The sequence below is a fragment of the Cardiocondyla obscurior genome, linkage group LG24, assembly GCF_019399895.1.
Source record: "Cardiocondyla obscurior isolate alpha-2009 linkage group LG24, Cobs3.1, whole genome shotgun sequence".
NCBI classification, from domain to species: domain Eukaryota; kingdom Metazoa; phylum Arthropoda; class Insecta; order Hymenoptera; family Formicidae; genus Cardiocondyla; species Cardiocondyla obscurior.
Genome location: NC_091887.1, coordinates 1,447,717 through 1,464,744, shown reverse-complemented (window position 1 = coordinate 1,464,744; position 17,028 = coordinate 1,447,717). Strand labels below are relative to the sequence as shown.

The following is a 17,028-nucleotide window of genomic DNA, read 5'->3' as shown; positions in this document are numbered from 1 at the left end:
CGCTTCCCTTTCGCAGTTGTTTATTTTCCGAAGTTTCTATTGGCGTCAGAGCCTTCGACGAATTAAGAGCAACGGTTCTCGGTTATGCGCATCCGGGATTTCTCCCGTCAAGTGTTGTCCTCGAGAATACAAGCCTCGAGTGGTGCTTCTCAGCCTAAGATCATCGCCTTCAATAACGTCATTTTATCCTGCGAAGGACTAGCGCGCGCGCGACGAAGAGCGATTCCTTTCGATACTGCGGGAGCAATCGAGAATATTTTTATAAAGTACCGACCGCACACAGAGAGGCAGAGGAAGTCGCGGGTTCGTTCTTCGTCCGATGAAAGCGGGAAAAGGGTGGGAAAAAGGGCGGCACTCGTAGAAATAGAAAAAAAAAAAAAAAAAAGAAAAAAAAGAAAAAAAAAGGAAAAACAGTCCGGGATCGATATTGAACTGCGGAAAAAAGAAGGGCGGGAAAGAACGAAGGTGGAAAAAGGAAGAAATCGAGGAAGGCGAGCCGGGGGCTTTGAGGAACGACAGTATGCTGACGATAAAATGAGATTTTCAATACTTGTCTGGAAAATATTATGGAGATATTCGTCGTTCGTCTAGACGGATGAATCCATTATTTTCGCGGATTATATCAATATTAAGCGTTAGCCGATTCAGCGTAAGATCGAACGTGCAATATCGTTACGAAATTATTTTAGCACATTGGTTAACGCGTTATCGAATACGCGAGTCATTAGGTCCGTAATTTTCGTGTCGCAAGTAATCTTAAATATCCGTCCTCGCGACTTACAAGATTGAGGAGAATCGTTGCGCGTATTTGAGTCTTTCCTTTAGCATACGTGCTTAATATATGTATATTTAAAGCACCGGCTATGAAAATCGACTACACCGTTTCTTACTTTTAATCCGCGTTCGAAGATCAATTAAAATAAAATTTTCAAACGTTGCGTCGGGCTACGTGGAACGGACGAGGTGCAAAATTAAACCAAAAAGATATTCTAGTTGCTGAGGAAAAAGAAAAAAAAAAAGGCAACCTTATAGGAAGTAAAAATAATATTGCAACATTTGTTGACAAATCTTATTATATGACGTTTACGTTATGGTATCACAATAGCGACGATAACAACGCGGAAATAGTGAAATAATATTTTATATCAAAAATAGAAACACCGGAAACGTTATGGAGATTAAACGACGTAAGAACGAAATGGAAATTAAGAGATCGCGAGTTTATTAATGGGGGCTTTTTTTTTTATTTTAATTTTTTTTTCGAAACTACGTTTAACGCTCGCCATATTAATTTTGTAAAGGTGGAGTTGAAAAAAAAAAAAATTGCGCGAGAGAGCGAGCGAGCAAGGCAGCTCGAACAAAAGATAATATTTTATTCCAAAGATCGTAGAATATAACTTCTTCTGGCTACATGGTGAAAAGGGAAGAACGAACGCCTGGAAATGACGAGCGTACGAAGGAAGAAAAAAACCAAGGAGAAATATCAGGATCGATATTCGACCCGGAAAAAGGAGCAGCGGCAGAATGGGGAAAGGGCAGGCGAGCAGGGGGGGACGGGAGGAGGAAGGGGGGCGACCAGGGGGCGCTCTGCCGAAGGGGTAGCGGCATCGGGGCGAAGGCAGGGGGGGAGGTCAGGAAGAAAAGTGAGAAAAAGGAAGCGCCGCACATCGCAGAACCCGGGGCTGCACTTTGAAGAAACGTACAATAGCGAAACGCTTCCTCCTAATATTTACAGAAAGACATTCGCGTAAGTCGTAAAAACGTCTCCTCCGAATAATAACAAACAGGACTGTGCTCCTCTTATCTTCCGTTAAAAGTTTATGGCACTGCGCGAAACTATTACGATCATTTCCGTGGCTCTCGAATAAAAAAAAAAAAAAAAAATGGGGGAAAAAAAACACACGTACAACAGGGAAATAGATCTCGATAGTACCGAAGAGAAGGAGGTAGGACGAGATGTAGAGGGTGGTATACATTTTTGAAGCTCGGCAACTCGCGATTGTTCGCAATCCTTCGATGAAAATGGCATTAATATGTGATGACGTCAAGTTGATATAGTCGATCATAAAAGTGTTTCGCGCTTGAAGTCTTTTTACGCACAACTGAAATATTATATGTTTATATTTTATATATTATACATTTATGTTACTGAGATATAACTTTATACCTAACGTATGCGCGACGTTATGCTCGTAATTATATATATATTTTTAATAATGTCACGCACATACTTTCGTGCAGCGAACTTATATAACTCAATTCTTAATACGAAAAGTTGTCCCGATGATACGGATGAGAGAGTTTTAAAGTTGGGCCGATGACACGGATAAAAAATATCCCCGGCTACCTGACTTCCGAGATAATTCCTTCGTGACGTCTCGGATGTTCCTAATACAGATTCAACGATCATCGATCAATCAGCGCGAGTAACGAGGCAACGACCGTTTTCTCCGTGAAAATCGGGCGACGATTTGCGAAGTTGGGAGGGGTCTTTTTTTTCTTTCTTTCTTTTTTTTTTTTTTTTAATGCCTATAAACGAGATCGATGAACCGTTCGATGAACGTGTTGATGCTAATGCAATCGTAAAATGTGATCGCGATGCACATTGCAAAATACAAATTAAAATAAAATATATATTGCTGTGGCCCTGCTCGGCGCGAATAATTATGGGCTATAAATAAGATATCACCGCATTGTAAATATATTCTGAAGGAAAGTGAATAAAATATTACGATGTTATATAATGTTCTCTAGAACTTAAAATTAAGATTAATTTTTCTTTATTAATTTAAATTATTAACGTATTAAAATGCAGTTTATTAATTTAAATTATTAACGTATTAAAATGCAGTTTAATACTTGAAAAAAAAATATATATTTAAAAAAAATAAGAAAATAGAAATTTATGTATTACGTGTATTTTTATTGTTTGATTATTTTATTATTTAATATTGATATTTTATTATAGACTTAAATAAAGATTCGCAAAAATAGATAAAGTAGGACGCATCATTTCGTTTATATAAATCGCATTTAAAATAATTTCGAAAACGAAGCTTTGGCGTGTTGAATGGCGATTAAAACTGCATCAACGTCCTCGATAACGTTTTCAGAGTTAATTCAGGCTTCGAGCGCCGAGGAAAGGCCACTCGATGATCGCGTTATCGTATCAAAAACTAATGAGATTCCGCACGAATCGAAGATTTAACCGACGCGTTATACGAATTACCGTGTTGTCTTAGCATAAATCAGCTGCGTATTGAAGCACTCGCGGTCCCGTTTCGACGACCGTTCGATTATCAGCTACGAGCTAGCGGCCGAGCGAATCTGCTAAATCCGACAGCCGTCTGGATGTGGTAACGCGCGCGAATTCGCGCGTATATCATTTCACGCCGCACTTTGTGGCAGGTGCCGCGTTCTCCTCGTCGGCGGAGCCGACACCTGCCCGCAGCAGAGATCGGTGAATAAGATCAGCCGCCTCTTGCCGCCGCGCGAAAAAAAAAAGAAAGAAAAAACAAGAAAAAAAAACCGCATATCCATTGATGTGCGGTCTCGCAGTCCGGAATTCGGCTACCGTACATCGTGGGCGAGTCTAGTCTGCGAGAAGCAACGGTAAGTCTTCGATCCCCGATTGCTCAACGGCGCGAAGAAACGGCGTGCATAATTCGTAGAGAAATAGATCGAACAGTTAAATAGATGAGACAGCGACGGCTGCGCGTGTTGCGTATTTAATTAATTGCGCGCCGAGTAAAAATTTTCTCCGCCGCTGGTTTCGGAAATCACCCTCGGGCGGTTTTGATCTTTACGGTATCTTCGCATTGATAAATCGAATGAAGCGTGCTCCCTCCCCCTATTAAGTTTCGCGATATTGAAAATAATTTCTCGTTAGGTCGATGGTGCGTGTGCACTTTGATGAGCGCGCGTCTCGTTCGGCCTACAATTAATTCCCGTAACGCGGCTTGCTCGCAAATGGTGGATGAATAAAAAATTGTAAATATAATAATGGGGCTCGTTCGTTGCTTGCGGATGCGAACGCTCGTGGAATTCATACACGGCGATACGAAAAAGACCATAGAGATCGTTAAATGAATTCTATCTCTTTTCCGGAGATAGAATTCATTCCGCATCGCCGTTCTGAAACGCGTAAAAAAAAATTCAAGGGGGTTTCAGCCTAAAGATCCTGGAAGCGCAAAGCTCCCGTTATAGTTTTTCTCTTGCAAATCGCGTATTTTTCTTTTTATACGAAACGCGCGGTTGTTAGGAAACGTTCGTGAATAGTCCCGCGTAAATTGCGCGCGACGTTTTCGAGCCTTCGCGATCGGCACACGAGAAATATTTAGCGTTTCGAGGGCACCCTCGACGCCGGAATTGAGTAGCCACTTGTGTCGCAGTCGTTGAGAATAGAGTAGAGGATCGTGTGGACGTCATCGCGGCCATTAGAAGTCTTCGATCTCGTTTGCGATGAGCTCCAGCCGCCACCGTTTCTCCTGGAGGGCCTGTTCAAGGGTATCTCGGCTCGGGTCGGCCCACGCCGTTCCTCTCCGTGAGAAATTCACGAGACAAACGCCCGTCTGTGCTCCGACGCTATTTCTCTTCCTCCTTTTCCCTGCCCCGTTTCTTTCCTTTCCTCCTCCACCCGACGTCGTTTTTATTATGCGCGCTTACTTTCCTCGTCTAGTGAATAAGACGCAGCAGCAGCACTGCGTCGCCTAGTGCCAAGTGCTTTTTCCTGGACAGGAAGGATCCTCTCGAGACATCCTAGCGCCCGTTAGGACCGCCGAGCGGTGCGTACCGTAACGTTTTCGACGACATTCGTCCGAGAGTAGGTCATTTAAAGAGTTAATTGTTTCGTTCGTCGGACTTTCCGGAATTCAGAGTTATCGCAACGATCGTGCGCTTATTTTTTTATTGAACGCGCGTGAATGATACTTATTAATTTCCTTTTCGTTCGTTTTTATTTTTTTTTTTTTTTTACGTAATAATCATTGTTAATTGAATTTTTAAGGGATCGGCGTGATTTTTCGGTGGTATACGACCGCGGCCGAGTCGCGTAACGCGCCGCGATGTAGCGACATTACACCAAGAAATTCGAGAATCAACTTTTTCCCGTCCGCCCCTACGTGAGAGCGAGATTTCCATAGACGATCCCTCGCGCTCGTCGCAATTTTACTTCCTCTCCGTTACCCTCCGGTGGCTGCACATCCTCCCTCCCTCCCCGCCCGTCTGGTTGCAGGGAATGCACCGACGAGCGGGCGGGCAGAGAGAAGCGAAGAGGAGGAGGGTAGGAGAAGCGGAGAGACGCGTAGACGGATAAAGGCAACTCCGACAGGCAACGAGACGAGGGGGCTGAGAGGAGACGGACGACGAGGGTGGTTTAGCGTCTCCGCTATTCCTCCCTCCCTCCTCCCCTTCCCTCCCCCCCCATCGGGCAGGTCGCGCGCTGAGTGCGCTGGTAAAACAGCCCCTTAAAACGATTTTACTGCCGCACACGGGGCGCAACGACGTCTAGACGCCAGGACCGTAAAGTTTGACCTACTCACCCCCGACCGGCTCGTCCCGCTCCGCTTTCGCCTCTTTTACCTCCTTCGCCCCATCCCCGTCTTTCCTCCGTCGATCCCTGTCGCTCCCGCGTACCTTTCGCCCCGTAAAGCTCGGGAGACACCAGCCGGTCCCTTAACTCATGTACCGCGGACCTTGAGAAGTAGGCCAAAGGGTTGTTCGCTGATTCTCGTAAAAGAGACTTTTAACCTTATAGGGCTGCTCGCGGTCCCCTTTTCTTTCAATCTCCCGAGTCTGAGCCAGCCATTTACAACACGCGACAATCTGATTGCTCGCTTGAGAGATCGTGTTTCTCACATAATCCCGTAGTTTACGATCGTAATTAATTTTTTATAACGTAACGACTTTTAAATTTATAATTATTTATAAACCGTATAGCTACGCGCGCTTATTGCGATCTGCTTAATGAGAACTTATACATCGCGATAGTAAATAGCGATTAATTTTTGGATTGTTTAAAGCTAGCATAAAAATATCGCATTTATCTAAAATTGCATTTTTATGTGTATTAAAAAAAATATATAGCCTTCCTTTTCTGCGTAATTCGATATCGATTTTATTCGGCTACGATTTTCAAACGATTTTCGATTCATTGAGAACGCTTCTCAATGAAACCGCAAGGATTTCGTAACTTACGCACCATTGACCTCGAGAAACGAAGGGTTGCCTTGCCCTAGTCTACCAATAGAGGGTCGTAATGCCGATTGACTGTTTCATCCCCAGACACTTCGTTTTAGTCGATGATGTATCTTTATCGGAGGGAATTTCGATTGAAATTGTTTCCAAGCCGAAAGCACGCATTCTGATTATAACTAAATATTTCGGAAATACTTTGAAACACACGGTTTCACCATGTTCCATTACTATTAATCTAACGGGATAAGTTCAATAAATTGTAAATCGCACAAGATATATTGTAGTTAATTGTCCGCGCACATCATTAAAAATAATTAAAAATGCATTGATAATATTTTCAATTATTAGACGTATATACTTTAAAATTGCTTTCTTTTTTTTTTTTACAGTATATCTTGCAAAGAAAAAAAAAAAAAGAAAGAAAATAAAAAAAAATAGAAAAGAAAATTCTGTTTTCTTGTGTCTCTCGTATTGCTACGTTTCATCCATTACCGTCTCTCATCCCCTTTCGCGACTTTAATCCGCGTGAATAGATGAGGAAACTGGGGCAAAGGGTTACCGTGAATAGGGTGGCTGTAAAGAAAGGAAGAGGGAGAGAATGTGTGCGTGCATGTGTGGAAGAGAAAAAGAGAGCTCGACCCTTCAGGAATTTCATTTCGACGCGTCTTCACCTACGCGACTCGTTTCTCAACGTATTTTCATTCAAGATGCTATCAGACCCCCGTGGCCGCAGTCAAGAACGATTGGTCGAAAAGCGATCGACTATATTTCGCCGAGAAGTGGAATTTCATTCTATCCTGGAATTCTCTCACGAATGCATTTTTTATCGCCGTCGCAATCGAAACTGAGGTATTTTGGTTAGCGCAACAAATTCCGCGGGACATATTTTTATTGATGAATTTTCGCTACGATAAATATACTCGCCGCTTATTCAGATATCGACATCCCTTCGCGATAAAAAAAAAAGAAAGAAAATTATTTAAATATATTTTACGAATAACGGATATAATTACCGATTATAATATTGCATTGGAATATAACTCTTTTTTTTTTTTCTTTTTGCAAATTGTAATAAACGCTCTTGGTCACTTAGCTGTGCCATTCGAGCGAGTTAATCACCCTTTCGGGATTACCCGGATTAGTATTATAAATATATATGACCGCAACGCTTTTTCGAAATCAAGTTTTTGAAATTACGCTTAAGAAGTGTAATGTCGGTATGCGCGAGTGTTCCCTTTATGCAAACCGGAAAACTCGGTCAAACGCAAAGTTGGACCTAAAGGGAGTCACGTGGCCCTTTTGAAAACCGCCGAGTGTTTCCACGGTTCGCAGAATTTCCGAGAGTATTCAAGTATCCTGGGACCTTTTAGCGTTAATTGCAATTTTTTTTTTTTTTTCTGATTTCCCACAAACGGAAATTGCGTTGTTAGTGCAAGCGGGAGAAACTTTTCTTGAAACGATAAAAAAAAATCTCACGCGTGAAACGCGCGGGCTATACATATATGCACATATGCATATACGTTTTTACGTAGTATATATTTTTATAAACTTTTGTTAACGATAATTCGTAAAAGTTTTGCGAATAATCCACCCTTACAATTAACGTGCATAAACGCGTCGAATAAAGTAACGCAGCAGGAAAGAACCGTCAAAATCGCCAGCGAGCATTGTCGCGAACTGTTAGCCGAGTTAGGCAGACGTTTTTTTTCGGTGACGTTGGAAAATGGCAATTTTTCGCCCGCTCGCGGGAAACGCATCGATCGCATCGCGCCGAAACGATTCTACCCAGCGAGGAAATATCCCTTGGCGAAGAGTTCGTCCTCCGCATCGTTTTTACAACACGGAAAAGTGTGCTACGTTCGGCTCGTACTCTTTCCTCGCGCTCGCGCGCGCGTCTCCGCACCGTATTCGGAAGTGCTTCCGCAGTCTCCCCTCGTCCTTCAGAATACGACCCGGTGGTTAGCTCCGAAAAAAGGAGAACAGCCGCGAGGCTCTTTCAAATAATTCTCTTCGCGCACTCGCCCGGGCCCTTCTCCGCGAAACGAGCTTTCTACATCGTCGCGCGGAAGCTTTTTGTGGCGAACGCGGTAATTTCTTTCGCTGTTTTCGAGAAATAATTCAGAACAACGATCCTTTTAATACTCTGATAGTCGCAAATTGATCCACAATTTCTGTTATACTAATTGTTCTCGAATTACGTGAATAATATTAATAGAAATAATTTTGACAATTTTTTGAAAGCGGTTTTTCTTTTCTTTTTAATAAAAATATAATTTTCTTAACTTCGTCTTTACTTCTCTACTTTTTTTTAACCGAATTGGTTACACATGCATTTGATATGAGAGCCGACAATTCGTTTTTTCGCCTCGTCATTCGTTACCATCACTTGCTTACGCAAATACTGTTTCTTTTTTTTTTTTTTTCTACGGTTCATTTGGCGCTACGTAGTCTTCACATTAATTTTTTATTACGATCGATGTTTTCGTGCTGAAAACAATGGAAATTTTGCAGCTTAGAAACGGAATACGACGAGATAATTTCAATATTTACATCGCAGCTACATACACCGGCCGAACCCTTTCTATCAGTTCATAAATAAAATAATGCACGCTGGCAATCGGAATATTGATACGGAAAGTAAAGAAAAATCAACGATGCATTTTTTTTTTAACGGAGGAAAGAGCTATCGTCGGTGGCATTAATGATAATTAACGTTACGTTACGAAGTAAATCCGTATACTGTGCGTCTGTAACGTAATTCTATCCTTCTCTCGTGCGAGCCTGTGCGTATGTAAAACGAGAGAACGTGTAAATTCCAGCACCGTGTTCTCTCAAACGTGCACGTAACGTTCTGGCGAAGCCGGTCGCCACGTGTTGCCCTCAGATTGCACCGAGTCGAAAGGAGAGACACATAGTTGTGACCATAGGGGGAAAAAAAGCCGATGGAATTAAGGACTGCGAGTCTAAAGTTATTCGCGAGGTACGAAATTATTACGAGCTTCCCACGAGATGAATCTTAAAAAATTCTTAGAAAGGAAAATTATTCTCTTTCTTACCGGAAAAAAATCCTAAGATAAGAAATATTCCGTATAAAAAAAAAACGTCCGTAAATCAGAAAAAGAAATTAACAAATAAATAAAAATATTTTACAATTGCGAATGAAAATCGCGTGCTGATTTTTGGTCTTGTTTTAACACGCTACGTCATTACACGAATTATATCGTCATTCGTCACTCATCGTCGAGTATAGTTTTAGTTTTTATCGCATAGTTATTGGCTTCGTCTCTTTCGTTAAATTAAACATACGACTTTCGAGCGATTGAGGCGATGAAATCTGAAAAATATACGCGACGTTGGACGGGGGTAATAAGACGGAGATAAAAGTAATGGTAAATGACGGAATAAACGTCGAAGCGACGAGATATATATTTTCCGCTGCGGCAGCATTCGATGGCAGAAGTTGAAAGGGGTTGAGCGGGTGGGTGGTACAGTTAGGTAGATGCAGGTGGCGGTCGGGGGAGGGAGGGGGATGTAGGAGATTGGAGGTCGTAGGTAGACAGGCAGACGTATAGGTTTATGGGTTTCCGCGACCAGGCCGCGGCCATTCCGCGCGTCTGGAGCACGGCTACTTTTCCCCACTCCTCCCTCCGTCCGCCCACCCCCTATCGGCTCCTCGCAACCCCTGTCGCGGCGGAATCGACGGGGGTGGTTGTAAAAATTTTACTGCGAATTGTCTGCAGACCCGACCCGCCGCTCGACGTTACGACCGGGAAAAATAGGAAACCCCCGGGAAACCGGCGGAAAAACTCGTCTGGGTCAGATCTCTTCTCTCCCGCCACTCCTTAGCCGCGACCGCGTCCTCGCGCGCGCCATTTGGGTCAGTGATCTTATCAGCCGACGATGACATCGCGACTGGCCTCGTTCGTTTCGCCGGATTTCGGCTAGTTCCTAAATTTTATGGACCCTACAGATACTAAGGATACGTTGTACACATCGTATCCTCTTTCAGTCTATTTAAGCGCCGCGCGCGGTCGTGTTAACATTCCGATGTCATCGCGACATATGAAACAGAAACGTTGCTTTAGAAACGGCGATAAAATATGTGAACGAAATTCGAGCGAGTAATATCGGTTACGGCTGTTAAAATAACAATTTAGATAACCATTTTACAAGTTTCTTTTATCTCTCAACATTTTTTTCTTTTTTTTTTTTTTTTACTATTGTTAGAAGAAAAGGAGCCTCGAACCTATCTATCGGACTAATTTTATTCTCACGAATGTAAAAGAAGAGAGATCAAAGGACGGCCGGCGGATAAAGTCACGAAAATTCGAGACGATTGGCTATCAAAACTAGCGTATTCCGGTAGCTTGTTGAGCGATCGAGGAGAAAAGCGGAGGCGTAAAGAGCGAGAGGAGCGAGAAACGCCAACAATCTGGGGCCAACTGTTGAATTTTATCACTCCCGGTGTCCCTTCCTCTCCTCTCTCAGCACCCGTATGTCCAAACCGGGTGGTGAGGTGCGAGGAAAGGCCACGGGGAGGGGAGGGGGGAGGGAAACGAGAGTCACGGACCACATGTGTCTCGTTTGGCCACCCTTGCGCCTCGCTCTGGCCCTAAATACAAAAAAAGCCACGAAAGCGATACGGACCTACTGACACTCTGTGGGAAGACACGTGTGTCTTGCATATTCTTAAATGAATAGTGGCGTCGGAGGGTCTTTAACCGGAGATAAGTCGCGCGGAGGAAGATACTTAGGTTTGAAGAATATTTTCGGTATATAGCTACGAAAACTCGCTAACGATAACTTTCCCACCTTTCGTGAGAGGAAAAGAAGGCGATGATATTTTTACGAAAATTAAATGGTTCAAATTATTTTTCGCATATCACGTAAACGCTTAAACAGTATTTAGAAATCAATTTCGTTATTTTTTAAGTAATTATTTTAATGATTAAACAGCTTATTTTTTAATTTTTTTTATTTTAAAGGGATTGTTAGCCTTTGCGTTTAACATTTATTTAAAAAAGTTTATTTGTAATAATCAGGTTTATTATCAATTTTTTAAATAATTTTAGTGTTTTATCTTTTAATATTGAACAACTTGTGCGTTATTACGTATTCGTTTGACTATGTCCCATTTTTACATTTATTAAAAGATATATTTGTATTCTTTTCTTACGACGTTTGTATGAAGCAAACATTTTTGCGAGTTTATCTTATGGTATATAAATTCTGGCGATACATCTTGCACAAATTCTCTCGTTTTTCTGTCGAACATGCATTACTGAAAGTTTACCAGTTCAAATTTCTCCTAGAAGTATCGATTTTCACCTCGTCAGATAACTGTCATATATTATATCGCGTGTTCAAATACTCATAGCAATTAATCGTTTCTTTTTAAGAAGTTAAGCTTGTCGCTCTTTCGCGTTCGTTTGCGTTTCGTGATTTCGAGTATTGCTATTGACGATAGATAGTCGTTCTCGTGTTCCCTCTCACCCTCTCCTTCTCCCCATCGCTCTCCTTTAGGGCCACGTGTGCCACGTGTGCCGCGTAACCCTTGAACGGCCGAGTTTTACCAGCTGTCAGCGTTCTATCGGACCGAGTAACCGTCGGCCGTTCATCGACGAAACGATCTCCAGTCCCGCTCTATCAGAGTGGAAATCCGAGCTTCTGCTTGGACGGACGTTCCTTCATCCCCGAGCGCGGCGTATCTCATTGGATTCCCGATGTCCCATTGGGACTCACGGGGTCGTAAGCCCCCAAGACATCCCTGTCATCGAACTCTATAAACGACAGGTCCCTAGACTTGGCGAGTGTACACTCGGACCGCCGGTTTTAACACCCAAGTTGCGTTCGCCCGGGCGATATCAATGCGACGAAAATATGTATAAATCCGCGTGAAAATCATTGATCGTGGAAAGTTAATTCGCGTCGGTGCAACTTCCTCAGCGAATTCAATAAATATAATTACTTTTCGGCACGTACTGTCTGCATTCGGCGTAAAAAAATTAATATCATTATCGTATAAATGTTAATATAAATCACATTTAAAAGAACGAAAAGTATTTAAAATGCCATGTAAAAAAATATAATTACCCGTAGTTCATTGTTTGAAAATTATTACTTGTAAAATAGTTTTCTTTAAAGTTGCGAAGAGAAAAAATAAAGATAAATAACGCGCGGTATGTAATGTCAAGAAATGAAACGTCTATTGAGTTTCTCCCGTGCCTACCTGGCGATATTATATTTAGACTGAAAAATCTATTTTCTTCGCCGTTTAAACTTTGGCTGCTTTAAGCTGACAGGCTATATATAATTGAAGTATCCATTTTGTTTGTAGCGGAAGGTTCGTATTAAATCGATAGTAAGTCATTTCCATTCGCTTTGCCCGTCACACGAGAAGAAATCGCGGCTACATTGTGGCTCCCGGTGAATGTAACAATGCTCTACAATTTGCATTTAGCACGTTATGGGATAAACGAGCCATCTGATCTGCATAATAGGCGAGAATAGTGGCTACCGATCGCTGTCGCTGTCGCAAAATCGATGATAAATCGTTCGTCTTAATCGAAACGTTTTACGAAGTGCGAGTGGAGATATCGTCCTACTTTCCTTTCCCTATTATTTCACCTCGCTTGCGAATGAGTATACAAACGGACGTGATTCATGGACGGCAAGGAATCGTGATTTCGACCCGCTCTCTCATTGTCGCCCCACGACCCGCCTCACGCGCCACGTGCATCCGCTACCTATTTGCGGCCGCGGTAAACAAACCGCGCGGATAGTATTCTCTGATATACTTTTTTACGCGTCGAGAGCCGGGGAACTTTGACGAAAATAAGGGATCAACGAGATGACTGCGAAACGACCGCGAGAGATAAGGACAGTCCTCTGTTCTGAGATTTTTTTACGAGCCCTTGTCATCTTTCTTTCTTTCTCTCTCTTTCTCTCTCTATCTCTCTTTCCGTCTTTCTCTCTCGGTCGTCCCACGCGACGCCACGTCGCGACGCTGAGCGAAGAAAAAGAATGACGTCACGCCGGGCTAGTCCGTTGGGCTAGGTCGAGGCACTCCTTGCATCCCGCCTTTTCCACCGCCACCTTCCCTGCCTCCACCGCCTTCTCGTTCTCCTGCCGCCTCAACCATCGACTTCTCTACCCGTCCTACTCTTACGAACGGCGCGCGACTCCCGTACACCCTCGCCCGTTGCTCCGCGCCGCGCCGAAAAAAGCAAGGCTCGCAAAAGGACGCCCGGCGTCGTGGCGCTCTTTGGCTGATCAATACCCGCCGCCTCGTACGCGGACGGACGGTCACGCATGTGCACGGTGTGGGCCGCTCTCTTTCTCTTTCTTTCCCCTTTTTCGTTTCGGTACCGCTTTGCCGCCCTTCTCCGCACGCCTTCGCTACACACCCGTCCTTCTCTTTTTATCTATCCGTCCCTTTCCTCGTCTCTCAACCACGTTCTCTTTTTCTTCTCTCCCTTCTCCCCCCCCTCCGCCCTCCGGCGCCGTTACGCTCGTCTTTCCCGACTCTCCGTCTTTGTCTATCCTACCCGCGCCCACCGCGTCCCTTTTCTCTTGTTATCTCTTCGTCTTTCGCGCTCTCGATTTTTCTCCTGTTTCTTTTTTTATTTTATTTTATTTTATTTTTTTTATTTTACCGTCCCCTCCGATTTTTCCTCTCCCTTACGCTTGCCCTCTGTCCTTCTTTCATTCGTCTACCACCATCGACTCCTCTCTTTCAACCCTTTCCCCCCGCGCGATTCTATCTTCCTCCCTTTCGTCCCTCTCTTGCACACCCTCGACGCTGCCTCCGTAGAGACGGCCCGATTTTTTCCTCCCGTTTCCTCGGCTCCGACATTTTTTACACCTTTTTTCTTCCCTTCTCTTCCCTCCCTCCCCCCCTTTCCGACGGCTGCCCATGCGTCGCTCTCCCCCTCCCCTCCCCGCCATCGGAATATCGCCTCGAGCATCCGCTCGATCTCCCTCGCTCTTGCGTCACATACGCACATGGTCTTTCTTTCTCTTGTCCCGTCTATCCTCCGCCCTTTTCCTCCTCTCATTCGTCCACCTCTCGCTTCCCTCTCGTCTCTCTTTCATTTTTCCCTGCCCTTCACCCCCGTTCCCGCCTCCCCCTCCCCCTTTCTCTCTCTCTTTCGCCCCCTTTTCCACCCCTACGGCTCCTATCTTTTTGATTTTTTTTTCACAGCTACCCGACCACCTACCGACGCCGCGCGTCGGCGTCCTTTTTCTATCGGGACGCTCTTCTCGACCATCGGCTCGACCACGTACTCGCGAACACACGTACACTCGTAGCTCGCGCGAGAGGGAGAAACGGTGAGATAAAGAAGGGCGTAAAGAGGGAGCTTGTGGACGTGGGTGGAAAAGGAGGGCCGCGGGGAGCTTCGAGAAGAGGGAGGACGAGTGGGTGATGTAGAACGGGGTGGGCGAGGGTGGAAAAGGGGAGGTGAAACTGGCTGCAGTGCCTGGATGCGAGCTAAAATGTATTTTTTTGTCTCTCTTTTTTCTTTTTCTTTTTCTTTTTTTTTTGTTCTTTTTTTCCCCTTTTCCTTCTTTCTCTATATCTTCCCTTCGAGCGAGCCGTGGGTAGGTTGGATTACCAATCCAGACCTGCCTCCGGCACGTTCTTCTCTCTGTCGGGCACGTAGGGCGCCGGACGTAAGGGCTCCGCGAGTTGGTTCGCTGCCGGACACAGCACTTTAGTACATATCGTTGATACCGATATGGAAATTATCCAGCTGAATTTTAACCGCGTTGCGCGCGCGCTCGCATACAGAAAACTGCCGGATTCAATTTGGATTGATCACGTGTATCTACCGCTCGTGATACCTCCAGGAACAATCACGTTTTCGCACGACAAGACATATTCTCAATTACTTTTAAGGGAAAATCAGATTTTCGTATGTCCCTCCCGTATATTGAAATATTTCCCTCCAAATGTTTCTTTTTTTTTTTTTTCGCTTATTTTACTGCATATTTAGCACGTAAAGATATCTTACGTATCTAACTTTTAATGATTATAATCTATTTTTCTTCTCGTATTTATGTCGCGTCATTAAATCAGTCTGGTTGGATATACGGAAAAAAAAAACAAATGTGGAGGAAAAGTTAATAGAGTTCACGCTTCTCGCTGTATAATATTTCGCCGTATACATAAATTATATTAGATATTAAATATTACGAGGAGCGATTTCAGAGGTCTAATCAATTTTCAGAATTTAAATGAATCGTTTAATTAAACCGGTTCATTAAAGAAAATAATCTTTTTTAGTGTACATGTATTAGACATTTAACAGATTATTAAACGTTTTTCTTTTTTTTTTTATGTATTACACATACGTTATTTTGATATCCGGTAGAGATTTTTATTTTAGAACGGCCGTTTTCAACGCGGTAACACACGGTCGCGTTTAAGGACCGAGAATCTCGCGCCCCCGCCGTCATATTTTCCTATTTCCTCGGCGAAGTCGATCGCTTTCGAACGTATGCGTCTTCCATCCGACTCGACTTCTCTGATTTCCCGTCTTTAAAATAGACGCGATTCGTCCCGTAGACTTTCCCCGTGAATCGAAGACCTAGCGTGTGTTGGTAAGCACCTTTCTCCACGTCCGTCCCACGGTACGATCCTTGCCGAGGATCTCGCCCGGGTCATCATCGTCAGTCCACACTTGATCCATGAACGCGTATCTTTGCCCTATCTCGGTAAACTTTACGCGGGTTCCGGTGGAATCGGATCGTTTGACGAGCCACCTGTAGCGCGAAGGGCCACCGCCGACCCTTCTTCAGGGCGGGTACACACGATCTTTGTCCCCTTTTCGGTGCCTCGGTTCAGTCCATATCGTCGTCTGTATCCAGTACGACTTCTTGACCTCCGGTTATATTTACGAGGGCGTCGTAAAAACGTTCGGCATAAATATCTCTTTCGATATCGCGGTCCACGAGATTTTTCGCTGATACGAGAACTTCTCAAGTTTCATCGCCCGGTCGCATTCATTATTATCGGACACATGTCAAACTTAAATATAAGAATAACGAGTGGACGGCGACGTAAATTAACGGGCGCGCCCCTACGGTTGTCGTTTGACTCGTTATCATATACTATATTGTTTTTGTTATACGCTAGCGAACGACGTATTTGCACAACGGCAGTTTCAATACTTTAAATATATTTTCTCATTCATTTATTGATTTCCCGGATGCGGATAACATGTTTTTCGCGATGCATGTGAAAGCTGCTTTCGTATCACAACAGTGAATACTTTCGTATAATTGAAAATTGATATTTCGTGCAGGGGAGGATATTATTTTCTGTTACGGTTTTGAGGAAAGGTACGCGACGCCTTAATATTTTAGAAACCTCGGCAAGCAAAAGCGGGTTCGAACTTTTCCGAGTTTACGCGGCTCAGTCAGGGCCCCGAAGTCTCGGGGAGGCGTACGCGACCTAACGCGAGTTTCGTCGAGATGCGGAAGGTCGTACCGAGGGGGATAGACGTGGCTTTGAAGGGTCGTGGGAAGGGAAACGGGGTCATTTTTCGATGGCTCTCGTGGCCGACCCTATAATGTGTGCGTCACCATTGGTCCATCGCAAGGTGGCGCGGGTAATTAATCTCACGGAAGTACGCTTCTGATAATTAGCGGAACGTCAAATAATTTATGACGAACGAAATAAGGACGTGTACGAATGTCTTTGTATCCCGAGTTATCTGCACGCCGTTTAACGAAATAATCGATAGTAAAATTTACTATTAAGAAAAATCTAATTATTAACAAATATAATTATGTGCTTTTTAATAGAACGCAATAAAAAGTAAAAAATGT

The 17,028-nt window shown here is 43.8% G+C and overlaps 1 protein-coding gene across 1 annotated transcript in view; it reads left to right on the top strand.

Moving 5' to 3' along the window:
- The window catches only part of LOC139111615 (zinc finger protein rotund), a 105,212-nt gene that overhangs the window by 14,359 nt on the left and 73,825 nt on the right, over positions 1 to 17,028 (top strand). The window lies entirely within an intron of this gene.